Raw genomic sequence first — 7,774 nt, forward strand, 5'->3', positions numbered from 1 at the left:
AAAAAAAAAAATGGAAAGAAAAAAGCAGACTTCACACCATGAGGGGTCAGGGCTGTAAGAAAGTAAATTTGAAGTGTCATATCACTGTCTTTCTAGTGAAGTTGTAGCATCAGAATGCTATTGTAAGACACCCCTTTTCTGAGAGGGACAGAGCGTGTAGTTTGTTCAGCTTTTCATTAGTCTGACCTCTATAAATCCAGTGAGCCAGTGGACCAGGTACAGACACCGCACTCATCTCTGCAGTACTTTGACACCTTATGCAGACAAGATACCAGCTTCTTCTCTCTGCATCGTGTTTCCCACAGCTCTCTCCATCCCTGATCTATATCTTCAACATGGCCCTGAGGCTACTTCGCTATTAATAGGGAAGCAGAGGCCTGTTTGGGATCTCCCATAACAGATTGTATAATTTCTGCTTCTGATCTGGCATTATTGTGGTGTCAGAGAAACTGATGAGAACTCAACGGGTACCTGCTGACCAGAGTGCTACTGCACGGTTTACTTAGTGGGTTGGTTTGTCAAATAGGATGCTGTTTGATCAGATCTTGAATCAGATCTTATGCAATTGCAAAAGACAGCTGTGTATAGGATTTGCAGAAAGAATGAGTTAAGATCTCATGGAAAAATCTGAGTATGAAGAGGAGAAGTGTTCCATTTCTGATCTACCTTGGTCACAGTGCTCACATGTTTATCTTCTACTGTCCCAGATAGCCTGACATTATTAACATTCGACAGAAACACAATTACCAGTGCTTTTTCCAAGCTGAACTGCAAGCTTTGGGAAAGATATTCTCCCTGCTCCTAGCAACCCAGAGCAGTGGTAGCCTCCCAGCTGGACAGCTGGCACATCTTGCACTGATGGAGGAGGTCTGGGTACAGGCTGGTCCCGTCATGTCCACATCATCCAGCAGCCTTCTGGATTCTCTGCTGCCTTGGAGGTACGTCACACAGTCCAAGCATCGGAACTGAAGGGCTTTGAAAAAGGTGGTATTTAGAAGGGGTTTCCAACCAATGCAGATTGTTCAGGCTGTATATCTTCTCATTTCCATCAATTTCGTGCCCAGAAAAGAGATGCTGAAAAACAAGCCAGAAACTAAAGCAGAGAGAAATATCCCTTACTTAACAGTCACACCTTATTCACATCATCATTTCTGCAGTACATACACTTGCGAACAACTCCCCACAGAAGTAGTCTTTCCATTGTCCAGAATGAGTGGAGCAGGAAGGATTATGGGAAAGTGAGTGCAGATCTTGCCTGCTGCCTTCCCATCCCATCTCTTGCAGGAGTGGGAGAAAATGTAGTAGGCAGGGGACAAGATTAGCAGAACAAGATGAAGGCAATGACTATTTAGGCTGCGTGCTCCTTCTGGCACCATGCTCCTCTAGCAGTGGGCTGGTGATTCCAGCTGGGATGACTGATGAGGTGTTTGTGGCTCTGGATGACAGATTGCAGGCATGGGGTTCCTGTTTGCAGAGGCAGCGTACTCATCGCTGTGGGAGAAGTTAATGAAGGTCACATGCTGCATCCATAAAGCACAACAGGAAATCTAACTCCTCAAAAATACACTGTTAATGGAACATCCCGGTTTTGGAGGTAACTTCTGACTTCTCATCCCTTTGTGGGATGCGGGACATGCAGGGAAGGTGTGGTCGTGAATACCTGTGAAGTGTTTGGAGGAGTGCAACAGAAAGCCTGTGAAGAAAGACTGACTGCCCTCTGAGCATTGTTTGAAGAGCCAGCAGGTGCAGGAGCACAGAAAGTCAGAGCTTGTGGTGCTCCCGAGCTCCTTCTCCAGTTCTCGACCTTGCTGAATTTAGGGCAGAAATTTCAAACGTTTTGCGATGCCCACAAAAAGCAGAAGGAGGGATAGTCACAGAGGTGAAAGGAGAAAGGCAGAATTCCTGGTTGAGGCATGGAGTATCTGTGAGCACTTTTCAGGAAGTGAGATCCTCCTTTTAGCCTTGAACATCTGTGGCAGCTTGCACACAGGGTGGGTTGTCTGCAAGAGCAGCTGTGGGGTATTACATACATCCATTCTGCTTGGATAGGGTAATAGTGGCTGAAACAGTGGGCTACTGCAATAACTAACTTCACAAGAACTTCACCATCAAGTTCTTATTTTTTATTTTATTTATTTACTCATATTGATTTATGTATCCAGATGGTTGTGACACAGGTGACATTTTTGTGACATTTTTCTCTTTCAGTAGGATCAAGATTTTAAGTCAAATCCCAGCCTGGTGAGCTACAGAAAGTCATCAGTGGCAGAGCTGCTGAACTCATGCAGTCTGGATGTGCATATGTAATGGAGTCCACAGGTAGACAGGCCCTCAACCCCACAGCAAACTGGCCGGATTGGGGCTGGGGTGCTACAAAAAGCCAGCCTGAAGCCTGGGTTTGAAAGCTGCTAAGGTTGGGATGCAACTGAACTAAATTTGACAAATCCATGTGCCAGCTGAGATCAGAAAATCCGTTTCTCTCCACTTGGCCATAAAAACTCACCATGGCAATCAGGGAAGAGAGAGAGATTGGGTTTTGAGCTTCCCTCTCCGTCTTCTGAAAATAAAAATTAAGAAACATCTGAGAATACCAAATGATTAAAACATGTTATTGACTGTCGTCTTTCTCATTTATTTCTTCTGCTTTACGAATTTTGAGATACATTGTCAATGTATGTCTAGGTTACAGTTGTTCTCATTCTCTTTTGTGATAGAAAATTGCAAAAAATAAAAAATAAAAATTAGCAAATCCAAAATGCTGATTGTTGGGCATCCTCATTCTCTGTTTTCTGATGTTTCTCTGGTGTTGCAGCTGTCATTCTTGCTAGTGCGGATCAGTGTTTTTCAGCTGGGACAAAGTGAGCCACAGCCTCCAGGAAGTGTCCTTTGCAGAGTGGTACAAGGCTGTTTCTGAAAGGTGCTGAGTAAAATGTGCTCAGCACCAGTTGGCTTCAGTGAAAGTACTTGGCCCTTCTCAGGACAAGATACATTTATAAGAGCGTATATAAGAGCATTTATAATGTGCCAGATTTTAAAAGAAATACTGTTAACTAAGTTTTGTTGCATCATAAGGATGTGTGATTGTAACACCAAAAGCAGCCGTGGCATTAGAGTTGGAGCAGCTTACAGCAGGTCTTGGCCTGGCTCTATGCTCTTTATTGACTAAGAAGTACCATCTGATTACAGCAGAGATCTGCTTTTAATTAGACAAAATTAGATGCTTATTTCCTAAATGAGTCTTTGATAAAATTAGTTTAATGCTAGTGCAAACACTGAACTATGCTGCAGTGTCATATTTGTCTCAGAAATGTGAGTACCTCAAATTATCTTGGCTTGTCACAATGGGAGTGAAACATCTTCATACTCCAGCCAAGTTTTCTTCCTCTATCAGAGATGAAAATTTTTACTTCTGTGTCAGCCATGGAAACACCTTTCCTCCCTTGACACGTTTGTACATCCCCTAAATTGTCATGCTGCACTGAAGGCTGCCCTGGAGTGGCTCAGAGTGATCTATAACAACATGCTGGCACAACTTTTTCAGCACTCTACAAGATCATCCAGTAAGGTTTGATGCCTTTCATTCAAAATTAGCGCCAGCTATACCTTCATTAAATCTTATTTCCTTCTATTGCAACAGCTTTGATGATTTTGACAACTTTGTCAGTCACTTTAGTTAACACTGATTGTTAAGAATTACCAATAGTTTTTCCTTTAAACTGATATACTGATTTTGAAATATTAACACATATAGGGATTGCTGACATAAAAATGGTCAAACGTACCTCTGGAAGACATCTGGTCCAAACCCTTCTCTTCAAGTGGGGTCACCTAGGACATGTCTATGCCCTGTGTTTCTTCATCTTTCATGAACAAGTGAAGGGTTATTCAACTGCTATTGCTAGGAAATTATCTAATTGAACACATGGCAATAATCAGGCTAGGTCTTCATGTGAGCAGTACCAGGATCTAATCACTAACACCAGGGTTCAATTTATTCTGTTAATTCCAGTCTATACCATGGGATTTGCTGATCCTTCTTCCTCTTTTATTACAGTGCACATGTTGCAGAGGTTCCTGTCCAATCTCTCCTTGCAGTGCTAGGGGGACTCTAATATACCCCTTGCATGAGAGTTGTCACCTGGGATGGAGCACTTTGGGGCCACTGCTGATTTGCTGAATTCTCTGTGCTAGTGAATGTAATGTGCAGACTGCTTGCCAGTGTTTTAAAGACCTGCTTATGTTTTAAAAATAACTTTTTAAAAAACAATTCTCCTCTACCTTCTCCCCTAAGCCAGACAATTCATTCTTGTCCTTAGTTATATATTGTTTTTCCTCATGCTTTCCTAATAATGGCAATGGTATTTTTCTGAGAAAAACACCATGAGTATTAACCATTCCTCTTCTCTCACAGCTTATTTCCTCATTGGGATCATAATTCTCTGCAATATATTCATTGATTTCTTTTGGAAATGTTAATAAAATGTAGTTCTTTATACCTAGTGGTCTGCAAACATAAACAGTCAAGATTTTCAAACCTGAATCGTGACTTTGCAAGTTCCATCTGAGACACTACAAGAAAGCTAGTTGCTATTGGTTTTTTTTTTCTGGAAAATGTTTCTCTGCTTTCTGAAAATAAGGTTTGCTCCTCTGAACTGGTTCGAGTTGGATGCCCATAACAAGTGACCAAGAAAATGGATGTCTGTGAAAAGTAGCTTCTTGTCACTGGCCTAAACATAGAATCTTGTGTCCAACGTGACATGCAGGACACACCTGCAGCAGTCTCCACCAAGTCTGTGCCCCCGGACTCATTGCTATATCATAGAATCATGGGATCACAGAATCATTAAGGTTGGAAAAGACTTCTAAGATTAAATATCCAGCCATCAATATTGGCCACTAAACTATGGTTGTTAGTACAAGATCTCCACATTTCTTGAACATCACCAGGGACAGTGACTCAACAACCTCCCTGGGCAACCTGTTATAGTGCCTCACTATTCTTTCTGAGAAGAAATTTTTCCTAATGTCCAACCTAAACCTCTCCTGGCACAACTAAAGACCATTACCTCTAGTCCAATCACTAGTTATCTAGGAGAAGAGGCCGACCCTCACCTCACCACAACCTCCTGTCAGGGAGCGGAAGAGGGCAATAAAATCTCCCCTGAACCTCCTCCCAGCTAAACAATCCCAGGTCCCTCAGCCACTCCTCATTAGATCTGTGCTCCAGACCCCTCACCAGCTTCACTGTCTTTCTCTGCACACACACCACAGCCTCAAAGTCTTGTAGTGAGGAGCCCAAAACTGAACACAGTACTCAAGGTGCACCCTCACAGGGCTGAGTACAAAGGGACCATCACCTCTCTGCTCCTGCTGGCTACATAGTTTCTGATAGAAGCCAGGATGCCATTGGCCTTCTTGGCCACCTGGGCACACTGCTGGCTCACATTCAGCTGAGCATCAAACAACATACCCTGGTCCTTTTGCTTTTCACACTCTTCCAGCCATTCTGCCCCAAGGCTGAAGTATTGCCAGGGATTGTTGTGGCCAGAGTGCAGGACCCGGGAATTGGACTTCATCCCATTGGCCTCAGCCCAGAGATCCAACCTGTCTAGATCACTTTGTAGGGCTTTTCCTGGCAGAATGACACTTCCTCCCATCTTGGTGTCATCTGCAAATTTACTGAGAGTGCACTCAGTGCCCTTGTCCAGGTCATCAATAAAGATTTTGATCAAGATAGGCCCCAGTACCAACCCCTGGAGAAAACCACTCGTGTTCCCACACCATTTACCAGCTGTATTAACTCAATTTGCCACCACTATCTGGGCCTGGCTCTTCAGCCAGTTCTTTACTCAGCAAAGAGTACCTGTTCAAGCCACAAGCTGCCACCTTCTGCAGGAGAATACTGTGTGAGACCGTGTCAAAGGCTTTGCTGAATTCTAGGTAGACTATGCCAACTGCCAACAGCCTTTCCCTCATCCATCAGGCAGGTCACTCGCTCACAGAAGGAGATCAAGTTCGTCAAACAGGACCTGCCTTTCATGAACCCAGACTGGCTAGGCCTGATCCCCCCCATGTCCTGCACATGCTGTGTGAGCTCAATCGAGATGATCTTCTCCATAATCTCTCCTGGGACTAAGGTCAGGCTGACAGGTCTGTGGTTCCCCGAATCCTCCTTTTGACCCTTCTTGTAGATGGGAGTCACAGTGGCAAGTCTCCAGACCTCTGGAACCTCTCTGGTTGACCAGGAACATTGATGACGCAAAATGTCTTGGCTAGCATCTCTGCCACCTCCCTTGAGTGGATCTCATCTGGCCCCATGGACTTGTGGCAGTCCAGGTGGAATAGTAGGTTTCTAACTGTTTCCATCTGAATCGTGGGGGATTTATTCTGCTCCCCACCCAAGACTTCCAGATGAGGAGTTAGAGTATCCCAAGGATAAGTGGTCTGACTTTTAAAGACAGATGCAAAGAAGGCATTGAGAAGCTCAACCTTATCCTTATCCTCAGTGGTCAAGTTCCCTGCCACATCCAGTAAAGGATGGAGATTGATCTCCTCTTAATGTTAACATATTTGTAAAGAAAGGTTTTTGTTCTTTTACTACAGTGGCCAGGTTCAGTTCAAGTTGGGCTTTTGCCTTTCTAATTTTCCCCCTGCATATCCTAGCTAGCAACTTCTTTGTACTCTCCCTGAGTTGCCCATCCCTTCTTCCACAGGAGGTAGACTTTTTCTTCCAGAAGTCACCACAGGTACATTCTCTATCTCTTGTACAGAGCCTTTAATACTGAACTTCCAGTCAGCCAACCTGTCAGCCGGGTTCCCAGGCAGATGGTAAGGCAGTGAAAAGAATTTATATTTCCAGCCCCACTTTGCAGAACACAAGAACTCTGGAAGAAGCTTGCTCATAGCTGTGCATTGAAATTGCAGATCTGCAAGTAGCAGGTGGAGTGGATGCTCTAACCTCCCAGGTGCCTTATTCTGTCCTCAGCTCCAGAGTGGAGGGGCATCAAACCTGTTGTCTTGCCCAGAACTCTCCTTCTTTTCAGCCACTGTTAGACAGTTTTCCTGGGAGTGCAGGGCTTCAGGAAAGCTAGCTGGCATGCTTTAAAAAAAAGGAATGTCCACAGGCCATATGATATGAATTTGCAGGCTGTGCCTGACCCTCAGCCCTGGATTTCAAATCCCTACTTCAGACTTCGAACACGTGGCACAAAGGCATAAAGAGTAAGCAGAGCATCCAACAAAGTATGCATTGCCTGAAGCAGAGAGTGGGGCTTTCCTCACATTGTGGTTTGTCTTTTGTTTTGGTTTGGCTCCCCAACCCATTGAGATCATGCTTCTGCTTGCTGGCAGAAGCAGGGCTCTTCTCTCTCAGAAAGGGAAAGACCTTGGGCACCGTGCAAAGCATGACAGCTTCATGCTATCTCCATTGCTTGGGAAGTTGTTTTGTTTATGAAGTTTGACAGGTAGCAGTCAATTATGATGTTGGGGCTGGAAATCAGTGCAAGGAGGTCCTCAGTCCAAGATACCACCCAAAAGAAGGGTGGATATCTTTAGACTCTCTGTGCAGCCTGAGCAGGATGAGAGAAAGGAAAATGCCACAACACAGCTGTGAGAGACTGTCCTATAAATCAACTGTAGGAGAGATCCCATTTCTTCAGGCAAAAAGGGACAACAGTTCCTGGAAAAGAGTGTGGATTTAGATTTGCCAGGGAAGGTTCAGGTTGGATATCAGGAAAAATTTATTCTCAGAAAGAATGGTGAGGCAGTGGCACAG

This window comes from Meleagris gallopavo, chromosome 3, assembly GCF_000146605.3.
Source record: "Meleagris gallopavo isolate NT-WF06-2002-E0010 breed Aviagen turkey brand Nicholas breeding stock chromosome 3, Turkey_5.1, whole genome shotgun sequence".
NCBI classification, from domain to species: Eukaryota; Metazoa; Chordata; class Aves; order Galliformes; family Phasianidae; genus Meleagris; species Meleagris gallopavo.